We start from the raw sequence: 19409 nt of genomic DNA, 5'->3' as shown, positions 1-19409 counted from the left end.
CAGACTATATGACACGGACAGCCACATACAAACAAATATATTAACACAAGTTTGTTTCAAAAACAATCGCCATGGAAACGTATTCCAGTGGGTGTACCAAGCAGAAGGCAGTAACTGCTGTCTAGGGACAAAGGTCATGTCAGAGGTTGGGGTCAATTTAACAAAAAATTACCTCATAGTAAGACAACAGATAACCATATCTCCAATGATCTGCCTACAATTCATTTGTCTGGACAATAAAAAAACTTTGAAGTCATTTTTCTCAGTTTCACTTTATGAGCAGTTACTGCTCTTTTGCTTGGTAGGGCAGTGTAGGCTACATAACACAATCCTATCAGATTAAAAGGACGGCTACCTCATAGGAGTGAGGATATAGGGACAATCAGATAGACAAACAGACATACATATTCCAATTACAGTTATAAATAACCCTGAATTGTTTTCCTCTTGTAACTTGTTTTTAAATAGTTTTGAGATCATCTAGATACTGTAGGTTATAGAAAGTACATTTTGACATTCAGTTGGTGTATAAAAGTGGAATAGTGGAACATTTTCTAATAAATGTCTCTAATTTGAATGATGAGGAATGTGCATATTTATTAAGTAACCATAGCTCCTCTTAGGCTACTAACAGTACAGAATAGTTTGTTCCTGGATGTTCTTGTCATTGATACCAGATATTAGACATATGACAGCAAATGACTATGAATGCTATGTCCATATATGTATCTTTCTCTGTTACAGAGGTGGATGTTTTCAAACATCCGGAATCTATGAGTACATCAACACTAGAGCAGAGGCTCTATGAGTACGAACAACATCAGAGCAGAGGCTCTATGAGTACGAACAACATTAGAGCAGAGGCTCTATGAGTACGAACAACATCAGAGCAGAGACTCTATGAATACGAAGCACTGTTTGGATGATTTTACTATAGATTAGGCGGGGCTTTGACCAAAGTTCACAGTGGCGTAGTCAGCAAAAGAAGTGTCCTCTTTAGCGGTGGCGGCGGTGGCTTCGGTGGGGCTGACGGGGTTCTTCTGTAAGTTGACACTGGCGTAGTGAAGAGAGTCAGAGGCGTAGATGGTGGTCGCCGGACCTGAGTCTGGCTGAAGGGAGCACTCCTTAATATCTTCAGAGTCACCAATACCATGACCACCCTGGAAAGGAGGAAGAGGAAGAGGAGGAGAGACTAGGATGAAGAGAGGGAGGATGAAGACAGAGGGAGTGGGAGGAACAAATTGTTTGACACACACGTTGGATGTATCCTACATAATGGGAAAAGTTAGCGTATAAAAGGCTGTCCTGCTCCTCTCCTCTCTACTTAACTTCCCCTCACAGTCCCTTCAGTCCCGTTTGTTCGGCTGCTCAGCCTACCTAAAAAATGCCTCACCCATCAAAGCCCTGCCATGCCCAACCAATCAGAGTGCTTGGAAATGCGCATCTGGCTACTGCACCCGCCCACTCAGGTCAGAGTGTTATTGTAGTCAGAAGGGAGAACACATGTTTCTGAGGAGTTTGTTGTTGTCAAACAGTAACACGAATGTCTGAGTGCTGTGCATGTATTGAAATAACCACAACAATTAGATTCCAAGTCATTCGGATCACCAAAATCACAGTGGTGGAAAAAGTACACAATTGTCATACTTGAGTAAAAGTAAAGATACCTTAACAGGAAATTACTCAAGTAAAAGTGAAAGTCACCCAGTAAAATACTACTTGAGTAAAAGTCTAAAAGTATTTGGTTTTAAATATACTTAAGTATCTAAAGTAAATGTAATTGCTAAAATATCAAATGAAAAGTAAAAGTCGAAATAATTTCAAAGTGCTTATATTAAGCAAACCAGAAGGCACCATTTTCACTCCAACACTCAGACATAATTTACAAACAAAGCATTTTTGTTTAGTGAGTCTGCCAGATCAGAGGCAATAGGGATGATCAGGGAGGTTCTCTTGATAAATGCATGAATTTGACAATTTTCCTGTCCTGCTAGCCATTCAAAATGTAATAAGTACTTTTGAGTGTCAGGGAATATGTATGGAGTAAAAAGTACATTATTTTCTTTAGGAATGTAGTGAAGAAAAGGTCAAAGTTGTCAAAAATATATATCGTAAAGTAAAGTACAGATACCCCAAAAAACTACTTAAGTAGTACATTAAAGTATTTTTACTTAAGTACTTTACACCACTGCAAAATCATATAAACATCTTCAAAGGAAACAGCTGTGTGTGTGTGTGTGTGTGTGTGTGTGTGTGTGTGTGTGTGTGTGTGTGTGGTGGTGACTATCTAGAGTACAGTGATGGGACACAACATCTTGTTATAACCGGACAGCACTATAGAGGACAGAACCAAACCAAACAGTTATACAGTGCATTCGGAAAGTATTCAGACCCCTTGACCTTTTCCACATTTTGTTATGTTACAGCCTTATTCTAAAATGTATTAAATAGTTTTACCCCCTCATCAAACTACACAAAATACCCCATAATAGCAAAGCAAAAACAGGATTTTAGACATTTTTGCAAATGTAGTAAACATAAAAAACTGAAATATCACATTGACATAAGTACCCTTTACTCAATAATTTGTTGAAGCACCTTTGGCAGCGATTACTGTCTTGAGTCTTCTTGGGTATGATGCTACAAGCTTGGCACAACTGTATTTGGGGAGTTTCTCTCATTTTTCTCTACAGATCCTCAAACTCTGTCAGGTTGGATGGGGAGCATTGCTGCACAGCTATTTTCAAGGACTGTGGGCTCTCCTTCTCCGTGGCCGATGTGAGTAAAACATTTAAACGTGTTAACCCTTGCAAGTGTCATGTTCCTGACCTGTTTTCTGTTGTTTTGTATGTGTGTGATGGTCAGGGCGTGAGTTTTGGGTGGGCAGTCTATGTTTTCTGTTTCTATGTTGGTTTTGGGTTGCCTGGTATGGCTCTTAATTAGAGGCAGGTGTTTTCCTCTAATTGAGAGTCATATTAAGGTAGGTTGTTCTCACTGTTTGTTTGTGGGTGATTGTCGCTGTGTCTGTGTTTATTGCACCACACGGTACTGTCTCGTCTCGTCTCGTTTGTTCGGTCGTTCCTGTTCATGTGTTCTTCGTTTCATGTAAGTTCGTAGTTTAGGTCTGTCTAGTTCGTTTTGTTATTTTGTAAATTAGTCAAGTGTATTTCGTGTCTGTTCTTCGTCTTGCAATAAAGCATTATGTATTCATCACCCGCTGCGCCTTGGTCTACTAACTCACCGAAAGACAGCCGTTACAGCAAGGCTGCCGGCCCAGACGGCATCCCTAACCGCGTCCTCAGATCATGCGCAGACCAGCTGGCTGGTGTGTTTACGGGCATATTCAAATTCTCTCCCTATCCCAGTCTGCTGTCCCCACATGCTTCAAGATGGCCACCATTGTTCCTGTACCCAAGAAGGCAAAGGTAACTGAACTTAATGACTATCGCCCCGTAGCACTCACCTCTGTCATCATGAAGTGCTTTGAGAGACTAGTCAAGGGTCATATCACCTCTACCTTACCTGCCACCCTAGACCCACTTCGATTTGCTTACCGCCCCAATAGATCCACAAACGACGCAATCACCATCATTCTGCACATTGCCCTATCCCATCTGAACAATAGGAATATTTATGTAAGAATGCTGTTTATTGACTATAGCTCAGCATTCAACACCATAGTACCCTCCAAGCTCATCATTAAGCATGAGGCCCTGGGTCTGAACCCCGCCCTGTGCAACTGGGTCCTGGACTTCCTGACGGGCTGCCCCCAGGTGGTGAAGGTAGGAAAGATCCCCTCCACTCCGCTGATCCTCAACACTGGGGCCCCACAAGGGTAGGTGCTCAGCCCCCTCCTGTACTCCCTGCTCACCCATGACTGCGTGGCCAAGCACGCCTCCAACTCAATCAAGTTTGCAGACGACACAACAGTAGTAGGCTTGATTACCAACGATGACGAGACAGCCTACAGTGAGGAGGTGGGGGCTCTGGGATTGTGGTACCTGGAAAACAACCTCTCACTCAACGTCAGCAAAATAAAGGAGATGATCATGGACTTCAGGAAACAGCAGAGGGCGCACCCCCTATCCACATTGACGGGACCACAGTGGAAAAGGTGGAAAGCTTCAAGTTACATGGCGTACACATCACTGACAAACTGAAATGGACCACCCACACAGAATGTGGTGATGAAGGCGTTACAGAGCCTCTTCAACCTCAGGACGCTAAAGAAATTTGGCTTGTCCCCTAAAACCCACAAACCTTTACAGATGCACAATTGAAAGCATCCTGTCGGGCTGTGTCACAGCCTGGTACGGCAACTGGCTGTTAGTGATGGCTGTTAAACAAACTTTGAGATTTCATTTACCTTCCTAAAATCATTACAGAATTGGATGGTGCCGTCTGATTTCGGCACCATCACTATGGGGCTGCACCACTCACTAATCGACTCTTCGATTATATCAGCTTCCAACATTGTTTTTACCTCGGGCCTGACAGCCTCTCTCCTTGCTTCTGGTATGCGGTAGGGTCTCAACTTCACCTTTATCCCGGGTTTGGTGATGACGCGGTGCTGTACCAGTACGGTGTGTCCTGGTTCACTGGAGAACACATCCTGGTTTCAGCCAACCAACTCCCTCAGCTATTGCTTCCGGGCTAGGCTCAGCTGCCCCCTTTGGTATCTCTGCAGGCTCGGCCACTATGGGAGCCTTCTTCGGGCAAATAGAGTAGAGTACATCACGTGCATTCCAATTCTTTAGCAGATTCACATGGTAAATCTGGATCAGATGCCTACGTCCCGGCTGTCTGACCTTATAGTTAACTTCACCCACCTTCTCAATGACTCCGTATGGCCCGTTCCATCAGGCCAAAAAGTTACATTCTGAGGCGGGGACCAACACCAGTACTTTGTCTCCGGGCTGAAAGTCCCTTCGTTGTGCTCCTCTATTGTACACCCTCACTTGGGCCTCCTGGGCCTCCAGCATGTGTTCCCGTACCAAGGGCCACAGGGTTGCCATCCTATTTCTCATTTCTCCCACGTGTTCCACCAAGGTTCTGTGGGGCGACGGTTGCTGTTCCCAGGCTTCTTTCGCCACGTCCAGCAGTCCTCGGGGTTGTCTCCCGTACAGGAGTTCTGAGGGAGAGAATCCTGTTGAAGCTTGGGGCACTTCTCAGATCGAGAAAATCAGGTAGGGTAGCAGCTGGTCCCAATTCTTTCCGTCAGCCTCCATCCCCTTCTTTAACATCTGCTTCAGGGTTTGATTGCATCTTTCCACCAATTCATCGGTCTGAGGTGCGCAACTGGGTTATTCTCATTAGCTTGCATAGATCCTTCATGATTCGTGACATGAACGGGGTGCCCTGGTCGGTCAATATCTCATCAGGAATGCCTACTCAGGAGAACAGCATAACCAACTCACGTGCGATTCCCTTAGTGGCCATGGTGTGCAGAGGAATGGCTTCCGGGTACCCGGTGGCATAATCCAAAATCACCTGTATGTATTGGTGCCCTCGGTTGCTCTTGGGTAGAGGTCCCACCAGGTCCATTGCGATCCTGCTGAAAGGAACTGAAATAATGGGTAGGGGAATTAAGGGAGTGAAGAAATGGGGTTTTGGAGCCACCTGCTGTCACTATGGGCAACTGCGGCAGTATTCTTCTACTGCTTTCTTCACCCCTAGCCAGTAAAATTATGCCTTTATTCTGTCTAAGGTCTTTTCCACCCCAAGGTGAGCCCCAAGAAGGTGGGAGCGCTCCAACAAAAGGTATAAAGGGACGGGGCACCAACAACAACTCCAGACAGTCGCCATTCTTCTTCACAACCTGATACAGCAACTTATTTTTTATAGAGAAATGAGGGTAGGTTATTCGACTTACCCCCTCCACGGGCTTTCCGTCCATTATGGTCACCTGCTGGAGAGCGCTGGCCAAGTTGGGATCCTCCAGTTGGGCCGTGCTGAACCGGCCCGCTAGAGAGGCAGGCTCTGGTGCCACCTCATGGTCCTTTGGGAACATGTCTTCCAGACTCGCCACCTCTCCCTCCAGTCTGGCTTTAGAGTCCCTCTCCGAGAGGGGATCAGTTGATGCCTGGGGGTCCACTTCCTGGAATCCACACATCTGGGCATCCTTCCTTCTGGTGTCCCTCCCACCTTTCCGAGTTCCTCCTCCCTTCTGGTTCCCTCGGTTCCCCACATCTCCGGACATACTGGTCCATAGTTGGTGGAACGTCTGGAAATCCCGTCCGATAAGGACCGGCACAGGCAGGTTTGGGACTCCCCCCACTGGTCCTGTATAATCCAAATGGCCTTTGTGGTCTGTAGGTGGAGGAGTGTGGTAGGTTAGTCCTTGGTCTGTGTATGCTGTGTATGCACGTGATGGCCACGGTGTCAGTCAGGTTCGGGGACTGGGCGAAGTCAGGTCGGATCAGGATCACCATACTCCCGGAGTCCAAAAGTGCCGTGGTGTCCTTTCCGTTGGCTCCTATCGGGGTGACAGGGGAAGAACCCATCTCCTCAGCCCAGCATGCCCTCAGTAAGCCGCAGGGATACCCGGTGGCTACCTCACTGGCTGAGGCCGAAGGCATCGGGACAATGCGGGCTGGACACTTCCAGGTGATGTGTCCCATCTCACCACACCCATAGCACTTCCTGCTGTCCAGGTTCAGGAAGGGGCGTCATCTCAGGGAACTGGCTGTTGGTGTCCCCTCATCCTTGGCTGGGGTCCCGGCGTGAATCTGTCTCCTCACCACGCGCTCTCACCACTGGTGTCCCCCAGGGCTCTGTTCTAGGCCCTCTCCTATTCTCGCTATACACCAAGTCACTTGGCTCTGTCATAACCTCACATGGTCTCTCCTATCATTGCTATGCAGACGACACACAATTAATCTTCTCCTTTCCCCCTTCTGATGACCAGGTGACGAATCGCATCTCTGCATGTCTGGCAGACATATCAGTGTGGATGACGGATCACCACCTCAAGCTGAACCTCGGCAAGACGGAGCTGCTCTTCCTCCCGGGGAAGGACTGCCCGTTCCATGATCTCGCCATCACGGTTGACAACTCCATTGTGTCCTCCTCCCAGAGCGCTAAGAACCTTGGCGTGATTCTGGACAACACCCTGTCGTTCTCAACTAACATCAAGGCGGTGGCCCGTTCCTGTAGGTTCATGCTCTACAACATCCGCAGAGTACGACCCTGCCTCACACAGGAAGCGGCGCAGGTCCTAATCCAGGCACTTGTCATCTCCCGTCTGGATTACTGCAACTCGCTGTTGGCTGGGCTCCCTGCCTGTGCCATTAAACCCCTACAACTCATCCAGAACGCCGCAGCCCGTCTGGTGTTCAACCTTCCCAAGTTCTCTCACGTCACCCCGCTCCTCCGCTCTCTCCACTGGCTTCCAGTTGAAGCTCGCATCCGCTACAAGACCATGGTGCTTGCCTACGGAGCTGTGAGGGGAACGGCACCTCAGTACCTTCAGGCTCTGATCAGGCCCTACACCCAAACAAGGGCACTGCGTTCATCCACCTCTGGCCTGCTCGCCTCCCTACCACTGAGGAAGTACAGTTCCCGCTCAGCCCAGTCAAAACTGTTCGCTGCTCTGGCACCCCAATGGTGGAACAAACTCCCTCACGACGCCAGGACAGCGGAGTCAATCACCACCTTCCGGAGACACCTGAAACCCCACCTCTTTAAGGAATACCTAGGATAGGATAAAGCAATCCTTCTGACCCCCCCCCCCTTAAAAGATTTAGATGCACTATTGTAAAGTGGCTGTTCCACTGGACGTCATAAGGTGAATGCACCAATTTGTAAGTCGCTCTGGATAAGAGCGTCTGCTAAATGACTTAAATGTAATGTAAATGTCCTCCTTCCTTTTCCGCTCCTTCTGGCGAATAGAGTATTCAGCCTTCCGTGGTTGTCCGCTGCACAGGACCTCCAAAGCCACCTGCTGTCCTTCAACCAGTTCCATCAGCTGATCTGCACTCTGCATGTTAGCTTGGCTGGCTAACTTTTTAGCTTCGAACGGGAGAGAGCGTATAAATATATCTAGGACCACCTTCTCGATGGTCGTGAGCGTCAGGGGTTCAGCAGTTGGCCAGCCTAATTAGATCATGCATTTGTGATTGGGGGATGCTGTAAGATCCTACGCCCAATCATGGAATTTTTGTGCCCTGCTAATCAGGGTGTAACCATACCGGCGCAAGATTTCCTTTTCCAGCACCTCGTAATGTGTCGCCTGGTCAACCATCAGATCCTGATATGTCTTATGTGCCACGCCTGACAGGAAGGGTGCTTGCAGGCTGGCCCATTGCTCATGGGACCATTTCTCCCTAGCCGCCGTCCTTTTGGAGGCTTGTAGGTTAACCTCGATGTCATCAGCCTGTCAGCTTCAATATAAACCTACTAGGTTTGGGATGAGAGATTTTTGTGCCTGCCATTATGCTGGCCAGGGTGGCTGTCAGCTGGCTGAGTTCAGCTCGCATACGAGCGGTCTGCTGAAGCTGTTCCTCTAGCAACTCCTGGAGGAACGGTCTGCTCGCATACGAGCGGTCTGCTGACGCTGTTCCTCCAGCAACTCCTGGAGGAGACCGCTCGTATGCGAGCTGAACTCAGCCAGCTGACAGCCGCCCAGGCCAGCATAATGGCAGGCACAACAATCTCATCCCAAACCTAGTAGATTTATATTGAAGCTGACAGGCTGACGCCTGCTGTGCTATGTTCGCCTCCAGCAGCTGTCTCACCAATGCTTCCATTGTGCTCTGTGTTTGTTTAGTTATTGAGCTTGGTTTGGTTTGCCCGCATTCTCCACTATATGTAGCAGGCTCAATGTTGTGGGGTTTCCACGTCACAAAGTTCAATAACAAAACAGGCACCAGTAACACAATCAGAATGCAAATGGGAAGTTTATTAGGGATTTTGGTACACGGGGAAAGAAGGGGGAATTTACCAATCACCTCACTGTCCACAAGCCGTTCTCTTTGTCCGTTCCGTTTTCCAGGAGTAATCCTCACACTCAGGTCCTTGGTCAAGCCAGTCCGGTACACAAGGGGGGTAGTCCGACAATCCAGGTCCCAGCGGCTAATCGCACAGATATTGTTCTTGCTTCTCTCACTCTTCATACCGCTCTTGGTTCTCTCCTACTCTGCCCCTTTGTGCAGGCTGCTTCCTCCTTTATCCTCAAGCACTCCCTGGATTAACGAAACACAGCCTTTCCTCATTGGGGCAGGAAGTCCATATAAGGCCCGGGGGTGGAGCCAACGGGCTGCCAGATATCCCCCCCCCCCCCCCCCCCCCGCCCAATTTGGAGTCCATGTCGCATTTTAGGGAAGACCCAGATGCAGACAGTGTCGAAGAGACAAATGTTTATCACTAGAACAGGGGGCAGGCAAAACGACAGGTCAAGGGCAGGCAGAGGTCAGTAATCCAGATCAGAGTACAAAAGGTACAGAACGGTAGGCAGTCTCGGGGTCAGGGCAGGCAGAGGTCAATAATCCAGTTTGCTGGGGGAAGGTACAGGATGGCAGGCAGGCTCAGGGTCAGGGCAGGCGGAATGGTCAAAACCAGGAAAACTAGAAAACAGGAACTATAGAAAAGACAGGCGCAAGGGGAAAAACGCTGGTAGGCTTGACGAACAAAACGAACTGGGCACAGACAAACAGAGAACACAAGTATACAGTTGAAGTTGGAAGTTTACATTCACTTAGGTTGGAGTCATTAAAACTCGTTTTTCAACCACTCCACAAATGTCTTGTTAACAAACTATAGATTTGGCAAGTCGGTTAGGACATCTACTTTGTGCATGACACAAGTAATTGTTCCAACAATTGTTTATTGTTATTATTTCACCTATAATTCACTGTATCACAATTCCAGTGGGTCAGAAGTTTTGTCTTCCATCACACCTGGTTCCAATCCCATCAATTACATGTTGTGTATTTAACCCTCTGTTCTCCCTCATGTCCTTGTCGGTGATTTTTTATTGTAAGTGCAGGTCTGTCCTGGTGTGCGTTGGGTTATGTACCCATTTATTTTATTATTCTGTTTCTGGTGGGTTTTGTTAATAAACTGCGCCGTTGGAAACACAGTTATTTCTCTCCTGCGTCTGGCTTCTCTGCCGCCAGTTCGCACCCCTTACAATATCGACGTAACCTGAAAAGGTTAACCTGAAAAAGCCAGACTACGGTTTGCAACTGCACATGGGGACAAAGACCATACTTTTTGGAGAAATGTCTGATGAAAGAAAAATAGAACTGTTTGGCAATAATGACCATAGTTATGTTTGGAGGAAAAAGCGGGACGCTTGTAAGCCGAAGAACACCATCTCAACCGTGAAGCACGGGGGTGGCAGCATGTTGTGGGGGTGCTTTGGTGCAGGAGGGACTGGTGCACTTCACAAAATAGATGGCATCATGAGGCAGGAAATTGATGTGGATATATTGAAGCAACATCTCAAGACATCAGTCAGGAAGTTAAAGCTTGGTCGCAAATGAGTCTTCCAAATGGACATTGACCCCAAGCATACTTCCAAAGTTGTGGCAAAATTAAGGACAAAAAAGTCAAGGTATTGGAGTGGCCATCACAAAGCCCTGACCTCAATCCCATAGAAAATGTGTTGGCAGAACTGAAAAAGCGTGTGCGAGCAAGGAGGGCTACAATCCTGACTCAGGTACACCAGCTCTGTCAGGAAGAATGGGCCAAAATTCACCCGACTTATTGTGGGAAACTTGTGGAAGGCTACCTGAAACGTTTGACCCAAGTTAAACAATTTAAAGGCAATGCTACCAAATACTAATTGAGTGCATGTAAACATCTGACCCACTGGGAATGTGATGAAAGAAATAAAAGCTGAAATAAATCATTCTCTCTACTTATTCTGACATTTCACATTCTTAAAATAAAGTGGTGATCCTAACTGACCTTAGACAGGGAATTTTTACTAGGATTAAATGTCAGGAATTATGAAAAACTGAGTTTAAATGTATTTGGCTAAAGTGTATGTGAACTTCCGACTTCAACTGTAAATACACAGGGGATAATGAGGGGAGATGGGAGACACCTGGTGAGTGGTGAAGACAAGCACAAAGACAGGTGAAACAGATTAGGGTGTGACACTCCAGACCAAAGGACACATTTCCACCGGTCTAATCTGCATTGCTCGTGTGTCTTGACCCAAGCAAGTCTCTTCTTCTTATTCGTGTCTTTAGTAGTGGTTTCTTTGCAGCAATTTGACCATGAAGGCCTGATTCACACAGTCTCCTCTAAACAGTTGATGTTGAGATGTGTCTGTTACTTGAACTCATTGAAGCATTTGAAGCACTCATTGAAGCATAGGTAACTATGGGTCTTCCATTCCTGTGGCGGTCTTCATGAGAGCCAGTTTCATCATAGCGCTTTATGGTTTTTGCGACTGCACTTGAAGAAACTTTCAAAGTTCTTGAAATGTTCCGTATTGACTGACCTTCATGTCATAAAGTAATGATGGACTGTTGTTTATCTTTGCTTATTTGAGCTGTTCTTGCCGTAATATGGACTTGGTCTTTTACCAAATAGGGCTCTCTTCTGTATACCCCCCTACCTTGTCACAACACAACTGATTGGCTCAAACGCATTAAGAAGGAAAGAGATTCCACAAATTCACTTTTAAGAAGGCAAACCTGTTAATTGAAATGCATTCCAGGTGACTAGATCATGAAGCTGGTTGAGAGAATGCCAAGAGTGTGCAAAGCTGTCAAGGCAAAGGGTGGGAATTTGAAGAATCTCAAATATAAAATATAGTTTGATTTGTTTAACACTTTTTTGGTTACTGCATGATTCCATATGTGCTATTTCACAGTTTTGTTGACTTCACTATTATTCTACAATGTAGAAAATAGTAAAATAAAGAAAAACTGAATGAGTATGTGTATGTAAATGTGATATTTATTTTTAATACATTTGCAAACCTATTAAAAACCTGTTTTTGCTTTGTCATCATGGGGTGAAGATTGATACATGAAAAAACGATTAGATTAATTTTGGAATAAGGCTGTAACGTAACAAAATGTAGAAAAAGTCAAGCAGTCTGAACACTTTCAGAATGCACTGTGTGTGTATGTCCAAACACACCCACATGCAATTTTATTCATTTTGTAAACAAACACATCCATTTCACCGCCCACACGTAGTTAGCTTATCAGTGTTGCTAAGTCACTATCGTTTCCATATGAAAAAGGCAGTATCCTGTCTTTTTCCAGGAATCTCTCATTGACTCCCTCTCATTTCATATGTAGCTGTGACCCCGATGACCCCTGCTCTTCCTTCCCCAGGAAGAAAAGCAGATAGCAGGGCATACCTTCCCCATGACAGAGGCACAGCCACGTAGGCCAAGCCTGGAGTGCTTATGCAAGGGACAGGCCTTTCACCAGCAACATTTGTCATAAGACTCGCTAGAAATTAGCAAAACAGAACAGTTGTTTCTTTCCAATTGGCATTCACAATGTGTGTCTTGTGTGTGTCTCATCCTCATCAAATCAAATTTATTTCTATAGCCCTTCTTACATCAGCTGATATCTCAAAGTGCTGTACAGAAACCCAGCCTAAAACCCCAAACAGCAAGCAATGCAGGTGTAGAAGCACGGTGGCTAGGAAAAACTCCCTAGAAAGGCCAAAACCTAGGAAGAAACCTAGAGAGGAACCAGGCTATGAGGGGTGGCCAGTCCTCTTCTGGCTGTGCCGGGTGGAGATTATAATAGAACATGGCCAAGATGTTCAAATGTTCATAAATGACCAGCATGGTCAAATAATAATAATCACAGTAGTTGTCGAGGGTGCAACAAGTCAGAACCTCAGGAGTAAATGTCAGTTGGCTTTTCTTAGCTGATCATTGAGAATATCTCTACCGCTCCTGCTGTCTCTAGAGAGTTGAAAATAGCAGTTCTGGGACAGGTAGCATGTCCGGTGAACAGGTCAGGGTTCCATAGCCGCAGGCAGAACAGTTGAAACTGGAGCAGCAACACGGCCAGGTGGACTGGGGACAGCAAGGAGTCATCATGCCAGGTAGTACTGAGGCATGGTCCTAGGGCTCAGGTCCTCCGAGAGAGAGAGAGAAAGAGAGAATTAGAGAGAGCATAATTAAATTCACAGAGGACACCGGATAAGACAGGAGAAGTACTCCAGATATAACAGACTGACCCTAGCCCCCCGACACATAAACTACTGCAGCATAAATACTGGAGGCTGAGACAGGAGGGGTCAAGAGACACTGTGGCCCCATCCGATGATACCCCCGGACAGGGCCAAACAGGCAGGATATAACCCCACCCCCTTGGGTAGGCAGAGGGAGTCTCCACACCACTAGAGGGATATCTTCAACCACCAACTTACCATCCTGAGACAAGGCCGAGTATAGCCCACAAAGATCTCTGCCACGGCACAACCCAAACAGGAAGATCACGTCAGCGACTCAACCCACTCAAGTGACGCACCCCTCCTAGGGACGACATGGAAGAACACCAGTAAGCCAGTGACTCAGCCCCTGTAATAGGGTTAGAGGCAGAAAATCCCAGTGGAGAGAGGGGAACCGGCCAGGCAGAGACAGCAAGGGCAGTTCGTTGCTCCAGAGCCTTTCCGTTCACCTTCACACTCCTGGGCCAGACTACACTCAATCATATGACCTACTGAAGAGATGAGTCTTAAGTAAAGACTTAAAGGTTGAGACAAGAGTCTGCGTCTCTCACATGGGTAGGCAGACCATTCCATAAAAATGGAGCTCTATAGGAGAAAGCCCTGCCTCCAGCTGTTTGCTCAGAAATTCTAGGGACAATTAGGAGGCCTGCGTCTTGTGACCGTAGCGTACGTGTAGGTATGTACGGCAGGACCAAATCGGAAAGATAGGTAGGAGCAAGCCCATGTAATGCTTTGTAGGTTAGCAGTAAAACCTTGAAATCAGCCCTTGCCTTAACAGGAAGCCAGTATAGGGAGGATAGCACTGGAGTAATATGATCAAATTTTTGGGTCCTAGTCAGGATTCTAGCAGCCGTATTTAGCACTAACTGAAGTTTATTTAGTGCTTTATCCGGGTAGCCGGAAAGTAGAGCATTGCAGTAGTCTAACCTAGACGAAACAAAAGCATGGATTAATTTTTCTGAATCATTTTTGGACAGAAGGTTTCTGATTTTTGCAATGTTACGTAGATGGAAAAAAGCTGACCTTGAAACAGTCTTGATATGTTCGTCAAAAGAGAGATCAGGGTCCAGCGTGACGCCGAGGTCCTTCACAGTTTTATTTGAGACGACTGTACAACCATCAAGATTAATTGTCAGATTCAACAGAAGATCTCTTTGTTTCTTGGGACCTAGAACAAGCATCTTGTCACGATCGTCAAAGGGAGAGAGAGAGGACCAAGGCGCAGCGCGTGAAAAATACATCTTCTTTTTATTATAAGAAGAAAAAATGAAACAAACCAACAAACAGACGACTGTGAAGCTATATATACAGATAGTGCTGACACAAACACTACACATAGACAATTACCCACAAAACAGCTAAAGCCTATGGTTGCCTTAAATATGGCTCCCAATCAGAGACAACCATAACCAGCTGTCTCTAATTGAGACCCAATTCAGGCAACCATAGACTTTCCTAGACACCTACACTGAACACTAAACCATCTACTCTACTAAACCCCCTACACCATACAACACCCTAGACAATACAAAAACACACAAACTTCCCCATGTCACACCCTGACCTAACTAAAATAATAATGAAAACAAAGATAACTAAGGCCAGGGTGTGACATAACCCCCCCCCTTAAGGTGCGAACTCCGGGCGCACCAGCATAAAGTCTAGGGGAGGGTCTGGGTGGGCGTCTGTCCACGGTGGCGGCTCTGGCACTGGTCGTGGTCCCCACCCCACCATAGTCACTACCCGCTTTCTTAACCCCACTGGAATAAGGGACAGCACCGGACTAAGTGGCAGCACCGGACTAAGGGGCAGCACCGGACTAAGTGGCAGCACCAGGATAAGGGGCAGCACCAGGATAAGGAGCAGCACCAGGATAAGGGGCAGCTCCGGACTGAGAGACGCCAGCTCCGGACTGAGGGACAGCACCGGACTGAAGGGCAGCACCGGACTGAATGGCGGATCCTGGCTCTGGCGGATCCTGGCTGGACGGTTCTGGCGGATCCTGGCTGGACGGCTCTGGTGGATCCTGGCTGGACGGCTCATGGCTGGCTGACGGATCTGGCTGCTCATGGCTGGCTGACGGATCTGGCTGCTCATGGCTGGCTGACGGATCTGGCTGCTCATGGCTGGCTGACGGATCTGGCTGCTCATGGCTGGCTGACGGATCTGGCTGCTCATGGCTGGCTGACGGCTCTGGCAGATCCTGTCTGGTTGGCGGCTCTGGCAGATCCTGTCTGGTTGGCGGCTCTGGCAGATCCTGTCTGGTTGGCGGCTCTGGCAGATCCTGTCTGGTTGGCGTCTCTGGCAGATCCTGTCTGGTTGGCGTCTCTGGCAGATCCTGTCTGGTTGGCGGCTCTGGCAGATCCTGTCTGGTTGGCGGCTCTGGCAGATCCTGTCTGGTTGGCGGCTGCTGGAGGTCATTTTGCAGGGCTCTGGCAGTGCACCTCCTTGCACAAAGGCGGAGGTAGCGGTCCTGCTGCTGGGTTGTTGCCCTCCTACGGCCTCCTCCACGTCTCCTGATGTACTGGCCTGTCTCCTGGTAGCGCCTCCATGCTCTGGACACAACGCTGACAGACACAGCAAACCTTTTTGCCACAGCTCGCATTGATGTGCCATCCTGGATGAGCTGCACTACCTGAGCCACTTGTGTGGGTTGTAGACTCCGTCTCATGCTACCATTAGAGTGAGAGCACCGCCAGCATTCAAAAGTGACCAAAACATCAGCCAGGAAGCATAGGAACTGAGAAGTGGTGTGTGGTCACCACCTGCAGAACCATTCCTTTTTTGGGGGTGTCTTACTAATTGCCTATAATTTCCACCTTTTGTCTATTCCATTTGCACAACAGCATGTGAAATGTATTGTCAATCAGTGTTGCTTCCTAAGTGGACAGTTTGATTTCACAGAAGTGTGATTGACTTGGAGTTACATTGTGTTGTTTAAGTGTTCCCTTTATTTTTTTGAGCAGTGTATATAGTGAAAACAATAGTGGTCCTAAAACGGAACCTTGAGGAACACCGAAATTTACAGTTGAGGACAAACCATTCACAGAGACAAACTGATATCTTTCCGACAGCTAAGATCTAAACCAGGCCAGAACTTGTCCGTGTAGACCAATTTGAGTTTCCAATCTCTCCGAAAGAATGTGGTGATTGATGGTATCAAAAGCAGCACTAAGGTCTAGGAGCACAAGGACAGATGAAGAGCCTCGGTCTGACGCCATTAAAAGGTCATTTACCACCTTCACAAGTGCAGTCTCAGTGCTATGATGGGGTCTAAAACCAGACTGAAGCATTTCGTATACATTGTTTGTCTTCAGGAAGGCAGTGAGTTGCTGCGCAACAGCTTTTTCAAAATTTTTGGAGAGGAATGGAAGATTCGATATAGGCCGATAGTTTTTTTTATATTTTCTGGGTCAAGGTTTGGCTTTTTCAAGAGAGACTTTATTACTGTCACTTTTAGTGAGTTTGGTACACATCTGGTGTATAGAGAGATGTTTATTATGTTCAACATAGGAGGGCCAACCACAGGAAGCAGCTCTTTCAGTAGTTTAGTTGGAATAGGGTCCAGTATGCAGCTTGAAAGTTTAGAGGCCATGATTATTTTCATTATTGTGTCAAGACATATAGTACTAAAACACTTAAGTGTCTCTTTTGATCCTAGGTCCTGGCAGAGTTGTGCAGACTCAGGACAACTGAGCTTTGGAGGAATACGCAGATTTAAAGAGGAGTCCGTAATTTGCTTTCTAATGATCATGATCTTTTTCTCAAAGAAATTCATGAATTTATTACTGCTGAAGTGAAAGCCATCCTCTCTTGGGGAATGCTGCTTTTTAGTTAGCTTTGCGACAGTACCAAAAAGACATTTCGGATTGTTTTTATTTTCCTCAATTAAGTTGGAAAAATAGGATGATCGAGCAGCAGTGAGGGCTCTTCGATACTGTCTTTCCAAGCTAGTCGGAAGACTTCCAGTTTGGTGTGGCGCCATTTCCGTTCCAATTTTCTGGAAGCTTGCTTCAGAGCTCAGGTATTTTCTGTACACCAGGGAGCTAGTTTCTTATGACAAATGTTTTTAGTTTTAGGAGTGCAACTGCATCTAGGGTATTGCGCAAGTTTAAATTGAATTCCTCAGTTAGGTGGTTAACTGATTTTTGTCCTCTGACGTCCTTGGGTAGGCAGAGGGATTCTGGAAGGGCATCAAGGAATCTTTGGGTTGTCTGAGAATTTATAGCACAACTTTTGATGCTCCTTGGTTGGGGTCTGAGCAGATTATTTGTTGCGATTGCAAACGTAATAAATGGTGGTCCGATAGTCCAGGATTATGAGGAAAAGCATTAAGATCCACAACATTTATTCCATGGGACAAAACTAGGTCCAGAGTATGACTGTGACAGTGAGTAGGTCCAGAAAAATGTTGGCCAAAAACCACTGAGTCGATGATGGCTCCGAAAGCCTTTTGGAGTGGGTCTGTGGACTTTTCCATGTGAATATTAAAATCACCAAAAATTGGAATATTATCTGCTATGACTACAAGGTCCGATAGGAATTCAGGGAACTCAGTGAGGAACGCTGTATATGGCCCAGGTGTCCTGTAAACAGTAGCTATATAAAGTGATTGAGTAGGCTGCATAGATTTCATGACCAGAAGCTCAAAAGACGAAAACGTCATTTTATTTTTGGTAAATTTAAATCTGCTATCGTAAATGTTAGCGACACCTCCGCCTTTGCGGGATGCACGGGGGATATGGTCACTAGTGTAACCAGGGGGTGAGGCCTCATTTAACACAGTAAATTCATCAGGCTTAAGCCATGTTTCAGTCAGGCCAATCACATCAAGATTATGATCAGTGATAAGTTCATTGCCTATAACTGCCTTTGAAGTGAGGGATCTAACATTAAGTAGCCCTGGAGGAGGTCTTTATTCTAGTGAGATTGCTAAGGCGAACACCGCCATGTTTAGTTTTGCCCAACCTAGGTCGAGGCACAGACACAGTCTCAATGGGGATAGCTGAGCTGACTACACTGACTGTGCTAGTGGCAGACTCCACTAAGCTGGCAGGCTGGCTAACAGCTACTTAGCACAACTACTTAGCATGTTAACTAACACTTCCCCTAACCCTAACCTTAATGCCTAACCCTAACTCCTAACTCCTAACACTAACTTCAAACTTAACTGTTAACCCTAACCCTAACCTTAACCACTAACCCCTACCCTAATTAAGATAGGGATGTGATTTTTGTAGCCATAAGAGATTATTTGTTTTCTATAAACTTTGCACAGTAAGTAGCCACGCCCCGAGTGAGATCAGAGTGTGTCAGCCTGACGGAACAGTCCCTTTCGACCAGAGTGCATAAAAGGATTGGTAAAGAAATTAACATTCAGACCAGAGAGGGGTGTAGCTACAGGTCACGTCCAAAGTGGTTTGAACGCTGAAATCTCAACACGCGGTAGAGACAATAATATCACTTCATGGCCAATCACTGGTACGGCTGATTAGCTGTCCTAAGTAAAGTTTCTAGAAAAGCGAATTGAAGTGTGAACATTCTACTACTCTTCAAACCAACCGGTTCTACAACTCTTCTCGAATCACCGTATTATACTACTCTCATCACCCAATGGGAACCATCGACACGGCTGGCTAGCCTATCTTCAAAGAATCATCTTCCAGAGCAAATGGAAGCAGAGTGCACTCTGTTCTGTTCAGGACTATACGACGGGTCGCTGGATTCCAGGGGGGGGGGGGGCTTTTGGACAATCAGAGCATTACAAGCGTGCCGTGGAAAGGCCCAACCAAACCCTTTCCAAGAAGGCTTTGCTTACTCCAAACGGGCGGCGGTTCATGTGCAAAGTATATGATTACTGTGAGAGTAGTTTATAAATGTACCAAAGTATTATGTCTCTGTCCCTCTCTCTCTCTCGCCCTATCCATGTCTTTTATAAAAAGCCACCATATTGTGTCAGTCCGCTAGGGACCTGTTTCTAATGTATTATGTGTGTATGTTTATTCTGTGTTATCATTGAGTTAGCTAGTAAATAAATAACTAAACCAATATGTGTAGTACTGAATCATACATAAGGCTGGGTTTTTTGCAGATGCAAGAGATTACGACTGTTAAGAATGATGATATGATACGAGGTTGGATGAACTGTTTTGACTCTTTGATGGACGTGATTTAATTCGGGTAACTCTTTAAACAATTGCTCTCAATTGCCCCAAATTCCTAATGAGTTAATTGTTACATGATTAATTTAA

The sequence above is a fragment of the Salvelinus fontinalis genome, chromosome 17 (assembly GCF_029448725.1).
Source record: "Salvelinus fontinalis isolate EN_2023a chromosome 17, ASM2944872v1, whole genome shotgun sequence".
NCBI classification, from domain to species: Eukaryota; Metazoa; Chordata; class Actinopteri; order Salmoniformes; family Salmonidae; genus Salvelinus; species Salvelinus fontinalis.
This window is presented reverse-complemented; position numbering follows the sequence as displayed.